The following is a 25797-nucleotide window of genomic DNA, read 5'->3' as shown; positions in this document are numbered from 1 at the left end:
GCACAAAATTCAAGCAATCTGTAAAACAATTCCTAGAACAAATATGTGAATTTACTAAAATTACAGGCTACAAGGTGAATGCAAAAAAAAAAATCAACTGTACTTTCAAGTTAACAGTTATTAATCTTAGAGGAAAAGCATTTAATCTTTTACCAATAAATATAACATTACCAATAAATATGCTAGTTTTTTTTTCCTTAACACATGTATTTTTCAGATTAAAGAACTATCCTTTTATTGCTAGTACTTCATAAGTTTTATCATACATGCATATTAAATATCGTCAGATAATTTTCTGCCTTTGTTAAGATGAGCATTATTTTTTCTTTGTTTTAATATTTGACAAGTTACATTGCTTGATTTTCAAATGTTAAATAAGTTTAGAATTCTCTGGATAAACTACTTGTTCATGATTTAATGTCAATTCTGTTGAAGATTTTTTTCATTTATATACACTAATTTCTCTGTATACTGGTAGTTTTTTCTTGGTGATATGTGTTGTCTACTTTTTGTATAAGGTAAATCCTGGCATTAAATTGATAAAAATGAGTAGAAAAATGCTCCTTTCTATATATTTGTTTTATTGATGTACATTATTTTACATCTTTGTTTTCTTTTTCACAATTTAGGATTTTCCCCCTCAGCGTGGTCACCATAGTTTTCCCACCACCAAAGCACCCATAGTCCTCCACTATAGTCCATTATACTCTCCTCCCTGTTTTCTCTTTTCTTCTTCCCCCTCTACCTCCTTCCCCTCCTATATATCTTGGATGGTCAGCTTTCAAGGATCAGTATTAAAGTGTTTATTTGTCTGATCTTTTGTTTGGTTTCTCCAGATTCCACATATAAATGAAGCCATCCAGTATTTATCTTTCTCCTTATGGCTTACTTCACTTAGGATAATCCTTTATAATTTTATCCATTTTTTTGTTGTTTTTTTTTTAAATCATATTCCATATCCCTGAAGAACTCTTTTTAATATTTTTATAGAGCAGTTTTAATAACAATGAATTCCATTTTTATTTATCAAAGAACACCTACCCTTCCTCTTCATTGTTACACATTTCATTATGTATAGAAATCTGAGTTGATGATTGGATTCTTACAGCATTTTAAAGATGTCAGTGCTTGGGGCCTCCCTGGTAGTACAAGGGGTTAAGCACCGCACTATGAAGCAATCCATAGCCTCTGAAGCACAAGTTAGATCCCCAGCCTGCCAGAGAGAAACCCACATGGCATAGCAGACCTCTGCTGTCTCGCCCACTGCTCCCCTCAGCAGTGTATTTCATCAGTCTGCCTGTTCTGTTCCCCACTCTGTCTCTGATGAATCTGATCACCCCCAGCATCTCTGGCCTATACCCCAGTTCTTGTATGCATAAATAAATCAATCTTTAAAAAAAAAAAAGATGTCAATTCTTTGTCTTCTGTCTTGCTTAGTTTTGATGATAAGTTTATTCTATGTAATATATCTTATCTTCTGGATGTCTCAAGATTTTCTTTTAGCCTTTCGTTTTCAACAGTTTGCGTAGGATGTCCCTTGTGTATGCATTAATTTATTCTTTAAGTTTTTCAATTTGTATGTTGGTGTGTGTATCTCACTAATATTTTCATTAAATTATGTATATTTTATTGATTTTTTGAAAATTATTTGCAATTATTTCTTTAAATATTCCTTTGTTCCTGTTCTTTCATCAATATCTGAGACTGCAATTAAGTATATGTAATTTTCAAGGCTTACAAACATAGCTCTTAACATTGCATAATAACATTTACCTTTCTGATTTTTCTATTTTCAAGCGTTTGTTCATTTTTTTTTCAATTGGAGAAATTTATGTGGACTTACATTCAAGTACAATAATTCCTTCCTCTGCTGTACCAAGCATACTGATGAGCCCATCAAAAGGCCTCTTTATTTCCATTACTGTGTTTTTTCATTACTAGAATTTCTGCTTGATTCTTTCTTATGATCTCTAGCTCTACTAAACTACCTATGTGATGTATATAGGAGCCACATTTTAAGTTATGGTCTTTAAAATATTAGTAATTGTTATTTTAAATATTCTAGTAGTTCTATGGTGGGTCATATCTTTGCCTGGTTTTGCTGAGTTCTTTTTATCTTGGCAATATGTCCATTGCACTGTGCCATTTTCCATGCTTCATAAATTTTAAACATCTTGTGTAGAACATTACACACTGACTAAATAGTTTTTATGTCTTAAATGGGAGTTCCTGTCTTTTTGGTAACGTTTGGGTTTGATCAATCTACACAGAGGTTGAGTTAGGTTTGGGATTTATTATGAGCAACACAGGCTTCAAATTCCTCCATAATTCTCTTTCATTTATGGTAGGGACTAGTTAGATAGAGAATTTTTCTCAGTAACTGTTCCACCTTCAACTTTCAGTATTCCCTTTATACTGCACCTGAGAGAAAATCTTCCTGCATGCTCTTTTACTGACCAGCAATATCCCATTATTATTTGTCACTTGAAGTTTGTTAGGCTGGTCAGTGAGAGGAAGATGGTGGGGTTTTTTTTGCTGTTGTTCTGATTAACTTGCAGTCTTAACTAAACTATAGCCCTGGGCTTACAGATGTGGCCATCTCAGCACTTTAGTACCTTCTTCCAAGTATAGATCTGGAATTAGAAGACATTCTTGTCCTTTCTCTGAGGAGAGGATATTTTTATGCTGTCTTCCCCCAGTGAGTTTTTAGCTGAGACATTAAGAGTCATGATTTGTTTATTTCTTTCTAGTTGTGTAAGACTTTTCATTTATAAGCACATTGAAGTTGCATTTCCTGACTTTCCTGGAATGGTTGCTATACCCTGTATTTACAAGTCTGCACTAGAGAAGATGTTTTCTAAGAACTCTTATCAATCTTTTTATTTTAATGAGCATCCACTGAGTTCCAAGGATAAACACCAAGTGAGTGCCTCTGAGGACACTATATTCTTATTCTAGTCCACTTGGCTTTATTTATAAATAAAAAGTTTAGTTAAATTATTTTTAGTTTTATTGTTATTTAAATGGATTTAACACATCTTTTATAAATTTAAAGTGTACAACATAGTGATATGATACACATATACTGTAATATGATTGCACTGCACTTAAACAATTATCATCCCTATCACATCATATAATTAACATTTATTTTTAGAGGTTGGAATAATTAAGACTTTATCACTTAGCAAATTTGATGATTTTAATACCATATTATTGCTTATATCCACTGTGTTGTACATTAGATCCATAGGAGTTATTTACTACTCATTACAAACTTGTACACATAAACAATCTCCCCTATTCCTCCCACCAATCAAACCATGATCACCCCATTTTACTCTTTTTTTTTTCCAAATCTGGATTTTTTTAGATTCCATGTATAAGTGAAATCATATATTACTGACTGCTTATATCTACAAATGGCAAACAAAAGCTCATGTCCTGTCTTAAATTTCACATTAGTTGGTTGTCCTATGATTCAGCTCTCTGACAAGTGAATTTGTCGATTCACTCCCCTAGCATTTTGCTGTTTTGAATGTGAGGATAATACTCCTCCAGTTGTTTATGTCCCAAGCAGAAATTGGAAGTCTCTTGTTTAGGTATCAATCCATATGTTATATAATACTTCTTTATGAAGGAATGAACAGGTCCCTTAAAATGCAGCAGAATGAAAAACCATGACTTAAGTATAAGCAAATTCTAATAAAAATAACCATATTAAATAATTAATAATTATTACATATTCTTGCGAGATCTCAATTACTGTGAAAGGATTGACTGAAACAATCACAGAAATGCTATCTATTATTTAAGAACTAATGAAATATTTTTAAGATGTTAGAAGATTCAAAATGGGCAATTGTGTTACCATTTTTTAAAGCATATCTTTATATAGAAAGAAATAAATGAAGGAAAAATTCCCCAAAAGTGATAGGAATACCTATAAAATTTCATGCTTGGGAAGATACTAGTGCTTGGGAATTGCACTAGTATATTCATAAAACAAAAAATCAGTTTGGAAGATATAATAAAATTATAGGCTTTTGAGTGAAAAAATCATATCCTTGCAAAGAAGAAATCTGTCTGGCTAATCAAATTTATTTGCCTAGCAAGATAGCAAGATAGCACAACCATAATAATAATCCTAACATTATGTAGCTTATTTTACCTTCAATGAAATAATTTTTTAATCCAGAAAATACTGTCTAGAAAAATGTCAACATTTCTTTCAATTCATATAATTGTCAGTATTTCAAATGCCTTCTCATGCCAGTAGGTTCACCTTTGCCTAAAATTTTGCCATATTTCTTTGGCCACACAATTTTAGAGATACAACTATTATCATGTGATAAATACGGCTCACTTTTTTGTCAAAAATGTAATTTTATTGTCTCTTTTGCTGTGCAGAAGCTCTTTAATTTGATGTAGTCCCAGCTGTTTATCTTTGCCTTCACTATCACTGCTTTGGGTGATGTGTCTGTAAAGATGTCTTTGATGTGCATATCATGTAGTGTTTCGCCTATATTTCCTTCTATGTATTTTATGGTTTCAGGTTTTATGTCTAGTTCTTTAATCCATTTTGAGTTGGTTTTTGTGCATGGTGTTAGGTACAATAACCAAAACAAAGAGAAACCCCACCAACTGGGAGAACATTTTTGCACACAACACTAATGATAGAGGACTGATCACAAAAATCTACAAAGAGCTGATGAGACTCAACAAAAACAAAGAAAATAATCCAGTCAAAAAATGGGCAGAAGAGCTAAAAAGAAATTTCTCCAAAGAGGAAATGCAAATGGCCAACAGGCATATGAAAAAAATGTTCAACATCACTTGTAATCAGGGAAATGTAAATCAAAACTACAATGAGATACCATCTTACACCAGTGAGAATGGCACATATTAAAAAAAACTAGCAACAACAAATGTTGGCGAGGGTGTGGAGAAAAAGGAACTCTCCTGCACTGTTGGTGGGAGTGCAAACTGGTCCAACCACTATGGAGATCTGTGTGGAGATTCCTCAACCTACTAAAGATAGAGCTCCCATATGATCCAGCAATTCCACTCCTAGGTATTTACCCAAAGGACACAGAAACATCAATTCCAAAGAGCATCTGCACCCCTATGTTTATAGCAGCACTATTTACAATAGCTAGGCTTTGGAAACAACCCAAATGCCCAAAAATAGATGACTGGATCAAGAAGATGTGGTGCATATACACCATGGAATATTACTCAGCATTCAAAAAAGATAAACACATGCAATTTGCAGCAACATGGATAGAGCTGGAAGGGATCATGCTCAATGAAATAAGCCAGAAAGAAAAAGAAAAATACCGGATGGTCTCACTCATAGCAGGAATCTAGAAAACTTAAATAAGGGACCAGGAAAAAGAATAACTATAAGAAAGAAAATATCAAAATCAACAAACTATGAACCAGAGACACTCTATGGGGATGTGGGGGGCGGGGAAAGGAGGGGTTGGGGTCAAAATAAGGGGGTTGTAATGGTATGGGGAATATAAAAATAAAATTTAAATAAATTAAAAAAAATTAAAAAATTAAAAAAAAAAAGAAGTGGCAGAAGCCGAGAGAGAGGCAAGAGAAGCAGATGCCGAGAGAAGGCCAGAGGGGAAAAAAAAGAAAAAAAACAAAACATAATTTTATATTTTTCTTAGGAAAAAATCAGCAAAAAGAACATATATATACGTGTATATATAAAATTCATTCATATTTAGATATAATAACTAATAACATGTAAGATGAATTTTACAACATATATTTTATTTCATTTCACATTAATTCAATATAATATCATAATTAAGTTTACTGAAGTACCTTTCTCATAAAACTGTTCCATGGCAATATCTGTAGCTACATTCCCAGTTCTGGTTTATCTATTCCCCTACTTTGTCAATCTCTTCCTAACATTATCTGCTAAATATTATCAATGTTAAGTTTTCTTAACAGAAGATCTTGATATTTTTCCTTCTGGAAATAAAAAATCTTCTAAAATAATTTTAATTTCTCCCATGAAAGGTCATACTTGAACAGTTCTAAGCTCATGAGCTATGATTTTATATGTCATGTGTCATTCGAATGATTCCCCAAAATGAGCAATTATGCGTTGGTATCTGAAGGGAGACTCACCATTGACAAATATACTCTAATTAGATATATTATCTCTACTAAATAAACTGTGCTAATACCATGCAACCTCTAGTCAGGGATTTTGTTTTTAAAGATCAAATGTTCAAAATAATAATCTGCTGAGTTGGAAGAGTGGATATCAAGCAATAGTTCTGTATAGTCAACAAGTCTAAAGCTATGTCATTGACATTGTTAAAGGCAGTGTAAGAGAGAACAGTGGTAAGACAAGACAAATAAAAAAGCTAAAGAAAAACTAGGAACATGGAAGAAGTGAGGAATGAGTGAATGTCACTAGCAGCACATGCTACCAAGAGCTAAAGATTTGTTTAGATAGGAAGTTTCTGACTCATTTTTTTTAATTAAACATATTATTTGACAGTGCTCAATCTTCCCTTCTATATAAAACTCCATTTCCTTATGTTCAGAAATATTCCGCCTTCTGCTTGCTCTCCACCTGACCTTTTCTTTCCAGTCTCTTTTATTATCTCCTCTTCTGAGAGCAACATAAAAGTTTGAGTACTTGACCTTTTTTTTCAATCTGGATGTCCAATATGGGCATATTCATCTATTCTCTTGATGAGGCGCACCAACCTTACCCCCAGTCCTAATGTCACTTACGTTTCAGATTTATATATAGCTCCTAAAACTAAATTATGTCCACTCCCCAAATTCACATGGCTAAAGCCACAACCCCTGACTGATTATCTGAAGATAGCATCTTTAGGAACTAATTAAGGTTAAATGTTGTTATAAGAGCTTGGGCCCTAATTTAACAGGACTGAAGCCTTACATGTAGAGAAAAGGAGAGAGATGGTTTACTTTTTCTCTACCTTGTGAGAATACATATAGAAGGCAGAAAGAGAGCTCTCACTAAAAGATGACCATGTTAGTACCCTGACCATTGAATTCCAGCTGATACTAAGGAACTCAAGCAAAAGTATGTCTAAATTGATACTCATTATCTTCCACTAAATATACCATTTTTGTTCCACTAAATGCACCATTTGTGTTCTATCTTTCATTTCAAAGTAGTAATCCACAAGTCTGAAAAAAGTCTAAGATTCTCCTCACTTTTCATCTTCTGACAGTCAACATCATATCACATACCATAAACAATTTTTCCAATATAGCCATAATTTAATTGCTCTCCACTATTATGGTAATATTAGATCTCATTTCCTATGTGGTCTATTTCACTGGATTTTACTGCAAATCACTGCCTTACTTCAAGTTTTACATCTGAATAATCCATCTTCTGTGTCATATAATCAACAGAATATGCAAATCTACCACATCCCCTGTCACTCACCTTTAAACTTTTAGTTTTATCCATTGCTTATATAATGCCAAACAATACTCCCTCCAACATGATCTGGGCCTGCTTCCTTTTTTAATTTATCTCTTGTTTCACATGCAACACATTCCACAGCCATTTATTTATGTCTAGACTCAACTCAAGCCCCACCTTCTTTCCAAGATGAACATTTCCACTCTTTTACCTTCAAAGAACTGACTGATACAAATTTGACAAACACATGATCATACTAGTGTTTACACATTAAGGTGCTAATCATTGAGGTAAATGAATGTATCTTATTGGTTAGTTATGTGAAAGTTTTTGGAAAATGTAGGCACTGAGTAAAGATTTATTGAAAAGAAATTGGAATAAAAAAAATCAAAGCATCAATGAGACTGTAATTAATATTCTGTGAGTTAAAATACAGAATGGTCATAAATAGGAAAAGAGTTAAATGCTATTATAGCAAATAAAAGCCATCTCCAAAAATCAATTTTGTTGAATAAAAATAGTGGAAAATAAATCTGTATGTGATGCTTATCACAATTCAGTATGAATTTGTGTGTGTGTGTGTGTGTGTGTGTTTGTGCACATGAACACGTATGTGCTGGCATATACAGAAGATTACAGGAAAATATCTCAAAACATTAGCAGATGCTTCTTCCAGATGGTGGGATTAAAGAAAATTTTTATTTTATTTTTTGTTATACATGTATGCATTTTTCAAATATGACTATAAAAATTATTTGTGTGGCAAAACAAAATATCAAATGTAATTAAATTGTTAAAGAAATAAACAGCCAATTTGGTATTTAAAATGAGATTAGTAAAGCTTATGTTTAATGTAGATGTTAGTTGAGATTCTAAGGGCTAGAAAAATGAAGCAAAATTGGGTCTCCCTCCTGGCGCAGGGGTTAAAGATAGTGCTATCAAGGTATCACCAGCCACTGCAGCAGGAATTAGATCTCCTGTGGGCCAGGGAATAGCCCAAATGGCACAGGAGACCTCTCCTGTCTCACACTCTGCTCTCCTCAGCAGGGTATTTGAGTAGTTCTGATTCCCAACTCTGTCTCTGGTGAATCCTCTCACCACCCCCGCCCCACACCTCTGCCCTGTACCCCAGTTCTTGTATGTATAAATAAATCTTTTTTTTTTAATGAAGCAAAATCAATGAACAGAAAACACAAATGGAACTCAAAGCAACCAAGAGAAAGGAGTACAGTCGATTCTGGGAACTGAAATCAGAAACTGAAAAACAATTGTCTGTGACCTGGATCTCTAATTCTCTAAGGATCCCTTATCTCTTAATCCTTCTCTTCTCCCTACTTGTATTTCCTACTTTCTTTCCTCTCCTTCTTCTTCCCCACTGTCCTCCAAACTGGTTTGGCTTTTTCTGCTTTTCATTACACCAAAGTTGAACCATTCTGACTATACATTACTTTCATTTAGGTGAACACAGAAATTAATATCTATGAATTCCAATTCCAAACTTCTGAGAGAAATGATCCATTCTGTAAATGTTTCCTTTTCCCAGACTGGCGTGGCAGTTTTTAGGAAACAATAAACCCAAACAATGTAATAATAGCAAAAGAAGTGAAAATGTCTTATTCTACTCAGGTATTTATTAGGGCCATTAATTTTTAGCTAGGAATGAATACATCATCTGAGATTTCCAAAAAACAGTTCTCAGGTTGTTATTACCCTTGAATATCTAAAAAAGAAAAATAGTAATAATGAAACAAATATTTGTTAAAAATAAAAATTAAATGTCTGTATACATTAATTGCTCTTTTGTTTTGAGAACACATGCCTCTGAATCATTAAAAATAAAATTTCACAAATTAGACAGGCATGTATTAAAAAGGTGTATATTAAAAACCACGAGACATAACATAAGAACCTGAAAATGATTCCAATTTTTCAAAGAAGAATATGTGTGTCAGTCTTACAATCCATTATTTTCTCTGATTATCCGGTTCTCAGTTATACAATGGGGAGAATGAAATCCAACATGATTACTTCTTTGTACAGATATAAAAAAGCAAACTTCTGGAGTTATAAAAGAAATATACAGCAACAATTGTCAACAAAGAACTTTGTATCCACCTGCACTAAAAAAAAAAAAAACTCTATGTACAGACTTTAAGATAAATCATAACTGAATCTTATCTCAGAACTTTAGAAGGCAGTTATGAAGCAATGACAAATTTTGTTCACTCAATGGACTATTACTCAGTGATCAAAAAAGTTGACGTCACATCATTTGGGACTACATGGGTGCAGCTGGAATGAATAATACTAAGTGAAAAGTCAGAAGAGGAAAGTTAAATACCAGATGGTGACACTTATGTGTAGAATATAAAGAATCCAAACTAAGGGTCAGATAAAGACAAGTTTGAAACTAACCCTATGCATGATGCTTTTTTAATTTCATTACTTTTCATTATTAAATAAAATAAAAATTAACCCTAGAAAGCTGACTATACAAATAAAGCATCTAGGGGGAGAAAGGGACAGAGGGCAATAACAAAGAGGGAAGCACCAAGAATTACACAGAATAAAAGCATGATTCAAAAATAAAATCCACAACAAATAAAAAAATGCAAACTTCCAAACTATAATATAGGATCACCTTGCTTCTATTTCCTCTATATCACTCCACACTTCTATCAGTAAGACTTTGCCATTTCACCAACCAGCAGTTTTAAATAAAACCATGAGGTATATTTAACGTTAGAAGAATTAATATGACAAAAAAAGACAAAATTTTAAAATATATGGTATTCACAGAAGCTAAAAGCAGAAAATCCTAAGTTTAAAAATGAAATAGGTAGAGGTTATGACCAGCATTACTCAGTGATAGAATCCTAAAATCACAAATGTAAATACTATATTAAAAATTACTAAATTTCTCATTCCATTCTTTCCAATTTTTTTTGCAAAATTGTTTTAATTTTTAACAAAGCAATACACAAAATATAATCAGACACTAGATTATATTTGTATATAGCTGACCTCTCTTACAGATCCATTCCTAGTTGACAACCACTTTCGAGTATTTTGTGCTTTTTAAATTTTTTTTGTATTTTTTTACATCACTGTTCATTTTTAAACAATGTTTGCTCCCCACCATTCTTTCCAATTTTAAGTACCTTCTTCAGTGATTAAACACCCTCCTGAGACAACAAGCAATAAAATATGTAAAATTCTGATATTACTGAGTTATCATCCACTTGGCATTTTATTATTAGAATTGTGTGAATATTTATTCTTTTTGCAATAAAGAATATATATTTGAAAAATAACTATGCCAACAGTATTCTTCTCACTAATGGAAAAAATTTAATACCTGTTCTCCACATTCCATCAATGTCAGAACTAACTGAAAGACAGAAGACCCATTCTTGTGACAATGATAACATCAAAGGTCAGTTCTGATCTATGGACTCACTGAAAAAGCAACTGCAAACAAAAGCAATAAGAGATTAAACTGCAACAGATAGTAGAAATGGCTGACCCATATTTATTTTAGGATCCATATTCTGTCAGAAATGAATATCTTTTGGGCTTCCCTGGTGGCACAAGGGGTTGGGACACAACCTATGAGGCTAACCGCAGCCACTGCAGCATGAGTTCAATTCCCGGCCAGGGAGAAACCCACATGGCGCAGCAGACCTCTTCTGACTCGCCTGCAGTGTGTTTTGATCAGTCTGCCTGTTCTGTTCCCCTATGTCTCTGGTGACTCCTCTCACCCCAGCACCTCTGGCCTGTACCCCCGTTCTTGTATGCATAAATAAATAAATCTTTAAAAAAAAACAAGAAATGACTATCTTTCAATGTTAGTGTCTTTAACTCTATCTTACAAAGTCAGGTCCATAATGAGTAGTTTTGTATTTTGGAGGAATTAAATACTTTGCTTGGATACACATAGTCAACAGTAGTGATTAGGAATAATCCTCAAAAAAAAAAAAATCAAAGATATATAACAAGAGTTTGTATTCAGTAAAAGCAAAATTAAAATGTCAGTTATGAAATAACTGAAAGTATTGCTAAGGTGCCTCTAAACTCCTTGAAAGCAACAACTATCATATTCTTAATTATTCTTAATTAACACTTTATTGGTTCCAAAAATGAATATGTAATTGGAGTTTACTTATATATCTGACACAGCACTGAGTTTAGAAGTGAAAACATGAAATATGTTTCAATTTTAGTGAATGAAGATTACTTAAAAATTTTAGCACATAAATCATGTGTTGATTTACACATTTAAACTAAATTACCAATGTGAGTTTTAAAATTTTTAAATATATTTCTGGATCAAGAAGATGTGGTACATATATACCATGGAATATTACTCAGCATTCAAAAAAGATAAACACATGCAATTTGCAGCAACATGGATGGCGTTGGAAGGGATCATGCTCAGCGAAATAAGCCAAAAAGAAAAAGAAAAATACCGGATGGTCTCACTCATAGCAGGAATCTAGAAAACTTAAATAAGGGACCAGGAAAATGAATAACTATAAGAAAGTGAAAATCAAAATCAACAAAAAACTATGAACCAGAGACACTTTTTGGGGGGTAGGGGCCGGGAGGGGAGGGATTGGGGTCAGAATGGGGCATTTGCAATTGTATGGGGGAATATAAAAATAAAATTTATTATTTCAAAAAAAATAAATACACATACATTTAATTTTCAAAAAAAATTTAAATATAAACATGAACTTTTAAAATACAAGATTCTGTATAAATATGCAAGTATTTATAGCTAATAGATATAAAAATTGCAAAAACTTTCTTCATATGCAAAAAAAATTCAAATCTATACTAACCTAAGGGGTACCCATGACAGTATTCTTTATTTTATTTTGAAATATATGTGCTCATTCCACTAAAGATTTCTACTTTATCATATGAGAGTATCTTTGATGATCTACAAAAAATGCAAATTTTTTGTTAGAGCTATATTAAGAAATATATTTTCTCCCTTCATTCTGCAATGTGGGTTAACACATTTTTTAAAGAAAAGAAACATCATTACTACAAAAATTGTATTTTTATAGTGTATCTTTTTACTGTGTTAGTAGGACTTGATCATACTAACTCTAAATAGTAATGAGCATTCCTGATATTCACTGTTCTTTCACTTTTATCGAAGCACAGTTTGTGCCTGAACTTTTCCATTAGAAATTAGTCAAATGAACAAATGCATATTATCTTAAATACTAATTATAAAAATGCACATACTACAATTCCTGAACCATTAATTATCATTTTCTTTTACTTAATGACATTCAAACATTTAAATAAACAACAGGGGCTGGTATTTCTTTAACTTTTTAGAAGAACTATGGACTGAAAACATGGCATAAAAATACAGCAATGACAATTTGCTCATTTATCAATTCTAGGACAAAGTAATTAGACACTATTATTTCTCTAAAAGGTTTAGTTCTCCAAATAGGGTAATCATTATAAAATTAATATTTAATTTATGTGATTTCACTCTCTTGTTATTGCAAACACATTATTTAAGACATCAGCTATCCATATTTTTATTTCTAGTGCTGGCATTTAGTCCAATCCTGTCCCTAGCAAAGGAGAAATACTTAATGATCTTCAACACATCGCTCCAAACCAATAGTCCATAACATCAGTTTTGTTATTACTCCCTCTTAAGAAAGTGGACATGGGAATTTAAAAATTAATCTCTGTAGGTTAACATGGCCAGAAATGGCAGAAATGAGTTGTCAAATGTAGTTGTCAGGCCCACACCCTCAACCACTGCTCAATATTGTCTCCCCTTAATGCATTATATGATAATTATTTGCTTACACATCTCTATCCACCACTAGTTGATAATTATCCTAAGAGCATGAAAATACTGCATTCATTTTTTTTTTCTTGAAATATTACAAGTGCTTTAATGATAGCTCATTCTTTGAAGAATCAAGAACCAGTGTCTCAGGGAAAAATACCTCCTTCACTCTTCTCTGAGTTGGACCTCAGGATAAATTTCACCATTCTCCTCTGAATTGCCCAAATCCTCTAGTGCAATTTTACATGTCATAACCTATATGATTTGGATTCACCCTCTGGACTATTGATCTCAACCTACCTATCAAGGAATATTCTCAGACCTCACCACCCACCCTTCCAACTCAGCCAGGAGTTAGTTTCTGCTCTAGTTGTTTCATCACAATCTAGCTCCCAGCAAAGGTACATTGGAATAAACTTTACACTATTCCCAACTTTATGAAGGGATTATTCTGTCCTTCTAGTTAAGCTTCAATTCCTATGAAATGTATGTGATGATTTGTTCAATATGAGTATCACAGAGAAGGTTTTGCTGAGTGAAACTCCCAGGGTGGTGTTACACAAACTTTGCCCTGCTTCTCTCCACTCTATTTCCCATAGGTCCCTTGAACATATGTACCCACAGATTTGAAAGTTACTACAAGAGAATTTAGTCAGAACACTGGGCAACCATCCCAAATGGAAGTCAATTTGCTAACTTCAGTTGTTTTCCCCTCCCTACAAAGTACTTAAGCTTTAGGCTAATAGCCAATCTTGTGTTTAGGTCTGCTCATCAAATGTTGAAACAATAGCTATCACCATTTGTGTACCAATTTTCTAAAATATTAGTCTGAGCTAGCTCAAATCTGCAGAAGAATGTTTTTAGTTCTGCTTTGTAAGCTGTATGGCTAGAAAAATACACATTATATTACTCATTTAGACTTGTTTTTAGGACTACTTTGGGATATTTATCATTTATTCTCAAACCTACTCTTTTGTTTTATAGTCCCAAGTAACAAGAGAGTATCTAATGTATGTCACATCACCATCTGAGACCTATCTTTAAAATATTATTAAGCGAATCTAATTCCCTTCTAACTAGGATCTCTAAAATTTGTAACCATCCAATGACTCATTTTCATTTTTACATTAAATATGGAAAGGCTTTAATCTAAGAAATTGAAAATACATATTAGTTATTTATTACAAGTATGCCTTATACCACAGACAGTTAGGGTTTTAACATTTGCAATCCATATAATTAAGTGTGAGAAAGTTTTCTATCTAAAAATTATAGTGCAAAGAAAACACTGCTGGTAAATATATTTTCTTTCTTGCTCTTCTCTGACAACTCATCACCTTTCTTACTACATTTTCTCCTCCTTATCGTAAATAATAGCTGCCTCAATTAGAATATCAGCTCCATGATTTTAATAATTGCATGATCTTCAATAAGTTTTTTAACATCTATGTAACTTAATAATTTTATACCTAAAACAGAAATGGGGGGGGGACACCAACCTATAGTTTAAATAAAGTAAGACTTTTGCTATATCAAACCGTTCAGTGGAAACATTCAATAAATGCTAGTTTTTATGTGGTCAATAGTACATCTTTAGATCAAGAAAGGTTAAAATCTGATGTGCTACCCCATTTCTATGAACATATTTTAATATATTGTGACTCCCTTTTTGTTTTGCTTTATCTCTGCAGGTGAATAGCACCATTCTCATACTGAAACTAATACCATTATCTTTTGATAAGCTTATTTACATCTAGATTTTTTTTTCCAAAACTTTATGCATTCTGAGGTCACATCAATTCAACTTAAAATACCACTTCAGGGGGTCTTCCTGGTGGTGCAGGGGTTAAAGTCTCAGCACTATAAAGCTATCTCCAGCCACTGCAGTCTGGTTCAATCCTCAGCCAGGGAGCTAACCCATATTGCACAGCACACCTCATATGGCACAGCACACCTCATCACCTGATGCTCCCCTCACCAGTGTATTTCAGTACATCTGTCTGTTCTGCTCCCCCCTTTGTCTCTGGTGAATCCTCTCACCCCTATGTCTCCAGCCTTTACCCCAGTTCTTGTAGGCATAAAAAAAAAAACTTCAATAACTTTCACTAAATTCCTCTGATATATGGAAGCAGGAGAAGGAATACACATGGTTTAATTGCTACAGTGTTCTGTAGTAGACATAGGAAATGCTCAACAATAGTTAACTGTGATATTCATTTTCTCACTGAAATTACCTTGGGTTTCGCCTTACTCATACACATTCCTTCCACAATCCACCTGGACAAGAATATTCTTTCACATCTTTAGAGATATCCAAATTCTACCCATTGCTTCAAAGAGAAAGGAGTCCTCATTTCCTCTTCACACTTCCATGCACACTATCCCAAAGAGGGAAATTACATGGGTTACATTTTTATCATCAAAACTAGGCTACATATAATTAATAATTGGTGACTAGAGGAAGGCATAAAATAATCAGGCCAAGACTAAGCACTCTGTACTATTTACTTCTTTCCTTCCTGTTCTAAAGGATGTGGTCTTTTCAGGCCATAGAAAGGAAGGGATTGAGAATTAGGTTTATAGTTATAACTTGAAACATACCATGCAGACATATCCCTATATGTTGATTCTAGAATACTAAAGACAAAAACATCAGATAATGTAGTATGCAAAAGGACCAAATCTAAATTCATAAAGTATCACTTTGTCATGTTTTGAAGCATTAAACACTAACTCCTTGCAAAATGCCTCAGAAGGTTTGATTAGGTGAGGATTCAGGTACTCCAGATGCACAGGAGTCAAGATATTTTAAGAATAATATCTAATTATTATTTCATAATTGCACGTCTGTTATTGCAACAATAATATAACATATTTGGGTTCACCAAATATGATAAAATTACCCCACCTTTTAAAGTTCGGTTTAGGGGCCTCCCTGGTGGCGCAGCGGTTGAGCGCTGGGTTGCGAAGCTGCCCGCGGCCTCCGCGGCGCTGGTTCAATCCCCGGCTGCTCCCCGGCCACGAGAGGAGGGTCCCACATGGCGCGCAGACCTCTCCTGCCGCCCGCTGCTCCCCTCAGCAGTGTACTTCGGTCCTTCTGCCTGCTCTGCTCCCCGCTCTGGCTCTGGTGAATTCTCTCACCCTCCCGCGCTTCTGACTGTACCCAGTGCTTGTATAAACAAAACAAACAAATAAATAAAAAAAAAAACATGCCTCTATTAAAAACAAAGTTCGGTTTATATTCACTATGATGATTCTCACAAGGACAAGCAATCATCCATTTTTATTACAAACTCTGACATTTGCTCTTTTTTGATTAACTATATTTCCTGATTTGGCGTAACTCATACTTCTCATCACTTAAGTTCAATTAAAAAGTTCACAGATAATATAAAGATTTTTTTTAAATATGTAGCGGTTAAGGAATTTAGTTCCCATAATACTATAAAATGTGTAAATTTCCCTCAAGGGTGGTGGTGAATATATTACTCTGATGGACCATTAATGTTCTTGCTTTCTATAAGCACATGATGTCAGCTGATTTAGACATCACTATAAGTGCTTTATTCTTATTTCTTCATATTTTTTAACATTCGCTTCATGGTAGTCCTTGCACCACATTCCTGATGTTACAGAATGCTGACAAGCTCATAATATTACATATCTCTTTTATTTAACCAATTTTTTCCATCTAATTCTGTAACAAAAGATGTAATAAACATGGTCAGAAAAGCAAATGATTTCATAACATACTTTCCCACAAAAAGTAAAATTTTTGGGCCTCCCCAGTGGCTTCAGTGCTGTGAAACTGTCCGCAGCCTCTGCAGTGCGGATTCAATTCCTGGCCAGCCAGGGAGAAACCCACATGATGTAGCAGACCTCTCCTGTCTCACCCGCTGCTCCACTCAGCAGTGTAGCAGTGTCTTTGGTCTGTCTGCCTGTTCTGTTTCCCACTCTGTCTCTGGTGAATTCTCTCACCTTCCCACGATTCTGGCCTGTACCTGAGTTCCCTCTCAACTTGTGTCATATCCAGGAAATTAAAGGACAGATCTTACTCCTATGATAATCTCTGAGATCAAAAAATTTTTTTAAAGATTTTTTAATTTTATTTGTACAAGAGCCAGGGTACAGTCCAGATGCGCAGGAGGGTGAGAGGATTCACCAGAGACAGAGCAGGGAACAGTACAGGCAGACTGACGAAATACACTGCTGAGGGGAGCAGCGGGAGAGGCAGGAAAGGTTTGCTCGCCATGTGGGTTGCTCCGAGGCTGGCGGGGATTGAACCGGCACTGCAGAGGCTGCAGACAGATTCACAGTGCTGGACTTAACCACCTGCGCAAGCAGGGAGGCCCTCTGAGATCAAATTTTTAAGGTCATCAGTCAGTACTTAATTTTGTAGTATAATTCCCACCAAAATACTCAATACTGACACAATTCCACAATTACACCTCTTTTTTTTTCCTTTGGCATAAGCTAACAGGCCCAAATTCCTTACAATAAGCATAAAAAAATGCTCTACCCTGGGACCATTTAAATATCTGTCTATTTAATCTTTCCCTTAAAATGTTAGATCTTTGAACATAATAGTTGTATCTAATAATATTTTGTCCCTTTTGTGCCTAAACAGGCACTTTTTCCTTGCTAAATGTTTTTCTTGTTTCCAAGGTAAAGACAGCAAAGATCCTCAGGCCTAAACCCAGACTAATCTTTCAACCACTTACCTAATAACTCCATTCAATGGATTATTAACCACTCAAATCTAATTGCCAACACCAGCTATTGATTTCATAAGAAATCTTTTTACTCCCAAACAATTACTCTCCCCAAATAATGTGTAATTTTATTTAAATGAACTCAGTGTTCATATACAGTTAAGGCCAAAGATCTGGACTTCATAATGATTTTTCACATTCTATCTTTCATATTCAATTTATTATCAATATATGCTCGGTACATGTATAAATGTATCCTACTCAATAATTTCCCTCCAAGTTCATTCCCTGCTCCTAAATTCAAACTGCCTTCCTCTATCACCTTGGAATATCGAAAAAGTCTAGTTACTGATACTCATGATTCTCCTCTTATTTCCCTCCAAACTAATTTCCAAAGAGTTTTTTACAAAGAGTTTTTACAAACTACAAAGAGTTTTTTAAGTAAATATAATTATGTAATTTCTCTCTCATGCATCTCCTCCTTTATTAGTATTCTTCAATAGTTTCCAACTGTATTTCAGATAAAATCTAAAGTTTTACTATGACCTGAAAGATCTTCATAAGCTGTGTCTTGATTAGCTTTACATAATGGTTTCTTATAATTCTCCCATACATCAACTTGCACAAGTCCAATATGGCCTTACTTCCATGGGCATGGTGAGCTCTTTTTAGACACTTTTCATAATTAAAAGGGTGTTTTACTTTTTAAAAGACTAATACAGAACACTGAATGTTCATTCTAACATGAAATTCTGGGTCATAGTTGACTGGAACAAACTTGAGATAAAAGGATTTGGGAGTAGGGGTGAAAAATAAATGTCCAAAGCAAGTGACAATCATAAATGATCATTTATTAATTCAAATTGGAAAATTGCTGCTGAGAGCATGTCTCTAGGTTCATGATTTTCAAATGTCTGGTTACTATATCTTGGCATGCATAGAATTGATGTTTGTTATATGATAAAAGAAATTTGTAATCATACTACTTGTTGATAAATACATATTACATCTCATTAAAACTGGAACCTCTCACTCAGAACAGTAATAATCATTCCTTTTTGTTTGAATACATTTACAGATTATTGAGGAGGGCCTGTTTTACCTCTGATTTGAACATCAAAAGTCAAAAAGAAAGTATTGTGATTTCTAAGTGACACTCTGTCAGAATAAGCCAGCCTCCATACTACTGTATATAATATTTGATATTTGGAAGCCAACTACTTACTATAAAATGTACCTCTAAGGTAATGATTTGGAAAAGAGGCAATGCATTCATAAATAGCTGTCTTTTTAAGGTCAGAATCAAGGAACAGAAGAAAGCTAGCTCCCCAGGCTCTTACTCAATATTTTAGTGCCTTATCATTGGTAATACTATCTAAAAATTTTACAATGCTTGTAGATATGCTTGATATTCGGGCAGAGGGCCAATCTTAGCCTACCACAAAAGTACAAAAGTGCTTTAACTTGGGCAACTGTGCTGAGATCACATAACACCTTACACCAAGGAAACTAAATACAGCAAAAGATTTCCAATAAAAATGCAGTACTGCAAACCATCACCAAATGCAGCTTTCTGAATAACATTTTAATAAATAATGAAATAGGAAAATGTATCAAGCAAAGAGGCTTAGAAGTCTGGAGACAATCAGACAGGACATGGTTTCATGTATTGTCAAACAGTTGTTGGGGTCAGTGTTTCATAATCTTTGCACAGTTTGCAAAGTTAGGTAAGAAACACAGCTTTTAATGTGTGAAGATGATCAGTTCTATCAAACTGCTAAAATGAAAATGACATATAAAAGTTATTTTCCTATAATATTATTTTACATATTGCCCTTCAATATAAAGTAATTCTTATGCTACATGGAAAATACAACAAATTAATGAAAACTCACTTTCAACAGGAGGTCCCAGTCCAAAAGAAAGGAATTTATAAATAAATATAAGTTTAATGCTAAACTTTGATGAAAGAAGAAATATAAAGTGAACAGGAAAGGAATTCTTAACACAATTCAACTAGTGGCAGAGAAGGTATGCTGCTTATTAGAAGATGAGGAAAAGCATATGGGCAGGACGCTATCAAAAGAACTTCAAGAGAAATTAACATTTGAATTTACTCTGGAGGGAAAAGAAGTTAGCCAGGAAGAAAAATGCCCTTTCTAAGGAAAGTGATGATCATGGCTGAGAATTAGAAATAGTCACCATATTTAGCTAGCTAAGAATCTACATTTAATAAGGTATAAATGCTAAGCTATAATAAACATAACAGCCAGTACTCATTGAGTTTACTACTTACTGTTAAGGGCTCTACAAGTTAACTGCATTTAATTCTATGAGGTACATATAATTATTTTCCATTTTTATAGATGAAAACCTCCTAATTTAAATATGAAAGACATGATTTGAACTTGAATAGTATTTTTTAAAATATGCATATTGTATTACGTAATTCGTTATGGAGTTGGAAATACATAATAGAAATAAAGAATGAACTGGATAGAATTAACAACAGATTTGATACTACACAAGATAAGATCAGTGAATTTGAGAGTGATAAAAACTATCCAAAAGGAAACAGAGAGGAAAAAAAGGTAAACAGAAGCATTACTGATATTTTGGAAAATAAACTCTACTTACAAAAAACCAAATCAATGATTTCTAAGACCTGGGGAACATGTGATTACACAATCGAATACATTTGTCAAAATTCATAATAGGGCCTCCCTGGTGGCGCAGTGGTTGAGCGCTGGGTTGCAAAGCTGCCCGCAGCCTCTGCGGTGCCGGTTCGATCCCCAGCTGCTTCCTGGCCACCGGAGGAGGGTCCCACACAGCGCGCAGACCTCTCCTGCCGCCCGCTGCTCCCCTCAGCAGTGTACTTGGGTCCTTCTGCCTGCTCTGCTCCCCGCTCTGGCTCTGGTGAATTCTCTCACCCTCCCCTGCTTCTGACCATACCCAGTGCTTGTATAAATAAATAAATAAATAAAAAATCATAATATACATATTAATTGGTGAATGTTATTATTTACAAATAACATTCAATAAAGCTGATTAAAGGACAAACTGAATGGTGAATAATTAATCATTAGGTTTAGGAAAAAGTTTTTAATAGATCATTAATAAAAAATTGGAATTTAAGTAATTCAAATGATATAATTTGAATGATATTAAAGATTACTATAAATCCTGTTTCTCTAAATTTTACTTTTCAAATACATATGAATGTTAATTTGTCTGAGTGCCTTTAGTATATCAAAGGCATCTGAAGCTTGTATTGATCACACCTTTCATTATACCAGATTCCAAAGTTTAAACTTAAAACTATCTAGGGGGAGATCACACATTAGTGATTCTGTTTTGCATGTGAACTTTTATGATAATCTAAGCAGTCAATTACAAATAAAGCTAAGGTTTCTACAAAACTGGCTTTAATTTTTTTTCATTCTGCATAAATTCTAAGACACAAGAATGCAACGAAAGCATTATTACTATTATTGGAAATCATTCTTGACCACAACACAGTTTAAGAATTAGATATTTCATTAAACTTTTAAAGCTATAATTCTTATAAATAAAAAATTAGTATTCAATGGATTTCCCTTAAGAAGCATTTTATAGAATTATATAAAAGTTTAAAATTAAAGATGGCAAGTATAATCAAATATGATAGATCTTTCCTTGAGGTAACAGTAAAATTTATTTCAGTTGTGATACCATTAAACATTTGCCTTTTATGCTCACATTTTCTTTCCTTTTCTTTAACAAGAAGCACAATATTTTCTCTAAAGGGAACAAAGTAAGTGACACCACCATTCTTGAAATTGCCAGTATGTTATACTATAAAGGGCACAGAATAAAATATGTTCATTTCATTTAGACCATACACACTGCCGCATGTTAAATGGGTGTTAAAAATTAAATAGAATGCCAAGGACATAAAAGGTTGCAATGAAATATACTCAAATTATTTCTTATTACTTTATAATGGAAATGAAATCTCATTTTAGTTTGTCATATTTGGAATTCAGCTTGAAAGAATGTTTAAAGTCTAAATCTTTCATTACTGTGACCATAAACCACCTATTTATTGAACACTACAGAGAATGGTCAAAGACCAACTTTATCGGATAACCTCAACTGATTCAAAAATTTAATGGAGGAAAGAGAGAGAACGGAATGAAGTTATTTTATTAAAGTTCATGATCTTAGCCATAGGTTCCAGTATTAGAGAGAGTATAGATATCAGTCTTAGCTGATTAATACTTAATATTTAGATAGAAAAATCTCTTGAAATGGGCAGAAACAGGAAACCATCATATTTAAATTATACAATTTTGGAGATTGACAACATTGCAACACATAGTTACATTTCTGTAAACTACTGGAATAACCTCCATTAGATTTCTTTGGAATTTCTATCACAGCTCAGAATTGGCAAAGATTAAATTTTGTATTTGTAAAATAAATTATTAAAATTGAAGAAACTATATAAAATTCCACTGCAGGCTGCTGATGCCAAATTTCATTATATATACAGGAGAAGATTAGAGAGTTTATAAATAGAATAGACTTATGTCAAGACTGCTTTTCACGTTTCTGATAAATTAACTTTATAAAATACATCTTTCACCAAAGGCATTTCCAACCAGGAATAGTTCTCTTTAAAATAAATTAAGTAAATTTAGTCTTTTTCTTTCTTCTCAAGTGCTAATAAAAATTCACAGCACCTTAGATATACCAATACCTTAAATATTCTCCACCCCTTAGTAAAGAAAATACCAAAACTTTGAATATATAATTGTTCCCCAGTCAGGATAAAAACTGTCATCTGAGATTGTTTTGTATAAAATTACAGTTACGTGATCATCTACAAATCATTTGAAAATTAAATTAAACATCATGCGTGGTTAATATTATCTCTAAATTTGTAGCTTCATCATGCCACGTGTTAAAGGAAATAGAGTGGATCTTTGAATAGGTTTTCTATTACCTGCTAAAGATAGCTAAACTTCTCACCTATAAAATGAGGTAGCTATCTACACTTACAGATACTATGGAGAATCTAATCTGTCCCTGTCACGATTTTTTCTTAGGAACACAGTCTTCAAACTTCCATACAAACTTGGTAATAAATGATAGTTAAAACTTGCAACACAGTTTGCAGTTATCAGCAATGTATTTACAGACTTGTGAAATGGCACAGGATTTGTATCACAGTAGAAAATGCTTTGCATACATTTATAAACTCCACATTTTGAAATTCATTTAATCCACCCACTGAAAACAGATCAATATTTAAATAGATGTAGCAGTATTTACTTACTAAAATGAGCCAAATAGGTTTTCATCGTTGCAAATGGATCATAAAGTTTAATTCCACAGTATAACTTCTCTCTGAGCCTGTCACTTTGATTCCTCACATTTCACTGGTCTAAAATGATTAGTGTTAGAACTGTGCTGTTTTGAATTCTGGTAAAAACATTGGAGGAAAATAATGTCATTTCTCCTAGGATATTTGTTCAAGTTGAGTTTCAGCTTAAAGAACCTCAAAAAGTTGAAATTATAGAGTATCAGTTCCTGTAGTATAAGGACAGTCTGTGGGGTATTCTTCACAGCAAGAAAAAAAAGAGCAAGGCCATGCACTAATTCTGCAAATGGCATCAAATAACAGGCATGATAAATTATGTAGTAAATGAATAATAAGACAGTAAAAAACATAACTAACCAAACAAAATATACCCTGGGCTATTTCATCCCAAGGATAGGAATACTAGATACAGACCATGGAAAAATATCTGCAATTAAAAGGAGATAATCTGGATCAGCAAATTGCTGCTCTCCAATGGCAAGGCAAAACTCACAATATAAATTGCAAACTGAAGCAACTTTTGTCTTATTTTTTCTGAGAGTTATCTTTCAAAAGCATCACAAGGACTGAACAGTCCTTCAGTCCAAAATTTATTGTCTATAAAAATAATTTGGGAGACAAGTATGAGTAGACCCTCGATCATTTCCTCTTTATCATGAGGAATGTGAACTGAGATCCCTCACTAGTCTTTACTAATGCAACAGAGAATTTCCATTCAAAGATGTAATTTTCTTAACTAAAGACCTTTTTAAAAGTAAGATATCATTTAAAATTGTAATTTACATAGTAGATAAAAGCAGAGTGCCTTTCTTTGTAAGGGGCTCCTCTGCCCATACTTCTCAACACACAAGATGTTATGGGGCACCTTCACGATAACTCAGTGCTCTGAGAAACAGAGTTTGCAAACCACTGCATGCATCTAAATCCTCTGGAAACCCAGTTTTATTTTCTACTCACATTTCAAGAAAGGTGACAAGTTTCCTAAATTTACATGATGAAAACAGAAGTATTTCCTTTCATTTGCCTAAAAATAATTTTCACATTTTAAAGTTGTCCCTTAGTTTCCTAAGTTTCAGAAACATGTGCCCAACTGCCTACTTACTGCTCTTGTATGCCACCTCATTTGCAACATACCTGAGACAACTCATTTGCTTAGCAAAGGTCACTCTTGCCTATGCAATAACTTAGACAGGAAGTTTGGAATCATTTTGATCACCTCCCTCTCACTCCAAACAATTTCCTATCATCTCTATGTTATGCCTATTTACTCTTTCTAAATTTTTTGTTCTCAAATCATCTATTCCTATTCTCCATCTCCACTGCCACTAAAATGGTTCAAATGAACATTTTGTCTTCTTTCAACCAACTATAACAGCTTCCTAACAGATCTTCCTTTCCACTGTCTTTCCAGGTTTTCTAATCTGTTTTCTCACACAGCAGTTAGCTGTGACCTCGGGGTTTCCCTGTTTAAAATCCTTCAGCTATGTCTCATGGCTTGTAGAATTAAAACCATTTCTCTCAATACAACCAAGAATGATCGGACCACACCAAAAGCTCTTGGTCTCTCTTCTCCAGCTAATATTATAGTCTCTTCATTCCTCAAATATGTTCATTCTTCCTTGTTCCATGGCCTTTGCACAGATAAGATCAAGCCACTCATTGACAAGATGTCGTATCATTTTGGATTCGAGTTACTTATCACAATTGTAAATTGATGTACAATTCTCTTTAAAGTTTTTCTTTTTAAGATTTATTTATTTATTTATACAAGCACTGGGTACAGTCAGAAGTGTGGGAGGGTGAGAGAATTCACCAGAGCCAGAGCGGGGAGCAGAATAGGCAGACCGATGAAATACACTGCTGAGGGGAGCAGCGGGCGGGGGTGGCAGAAGAGGTCTGTGGGACCCTCGCCGGGGGCCGGGGAGCGAACCGGCACTGCAGAGGCTGCAGGGCAGCTTCGCAGCCCAGCACTCAACCTCTGCGCCACCAGGGGAGGCCCTTAAAGTTTTTCTTTCACATAGGTTGGACTCTCTGGAACACTATCACATCCCAGTACCTAATAAACATGTCTGGCACACAATAAAAACTCCACAAGTCTCTATTAGTTGCATTAGATTATGACAATCTGGGATCTAGGGAATATGACCGACCTTTCATTTGATTTTTGTGGACTTTTCACCAGTTTTAAAAATTTAATCCTTTTCATCATTTTTTATAAAGCAGGTCAGCTACATTTAGATACTGATATGCTCTTTCATTTTTTTCAAATATGTTATAGCTTTAATGTGATTGAAGAATGTCTAGAATCTTACATACCAATGTTTTGGTGCATATTATTTATGTACAAAAATTTTACCAGAGAATGATTATGATTTGCACATTTATTATCAAATTATTACTAATTAAACAGCTTGGCTATTCAATCCAATCCTTCTAAGCATACAGGTAT

General features: G+C 33.8%; 1 protein-coding gene across 3 annotated transcripts in view; it reads right to left on the bottom strand.

The window, feature by feature from the left end:
- Positions 1-25797, bottom strand: part of GALNT13 (polypeptide N-acetylgalactosaminyltransferase 13) — a gene marked incomplete at its 3' end in the record, with an annotated part of 409461 nt that overhangs the window by 359714 nt on the left and 23950 nt on the right. The gene's annotated exons all lie outside the window — the stretch shown is intronic.

Source organism: Talpa europaea (assembly GCF_964194135.1).
Source record: "Talpa europaea genome assembly, chromosome: 1".
Lineage (NCBI taxonomy): Eukaryota > Metazoa > Chordata > Mammalia > Eulipotyphla > Talpidae > Talpa > Talpa europaea.
This window is presented reverse-complemented; position numbering and strand designations above follow the sequence as displayed.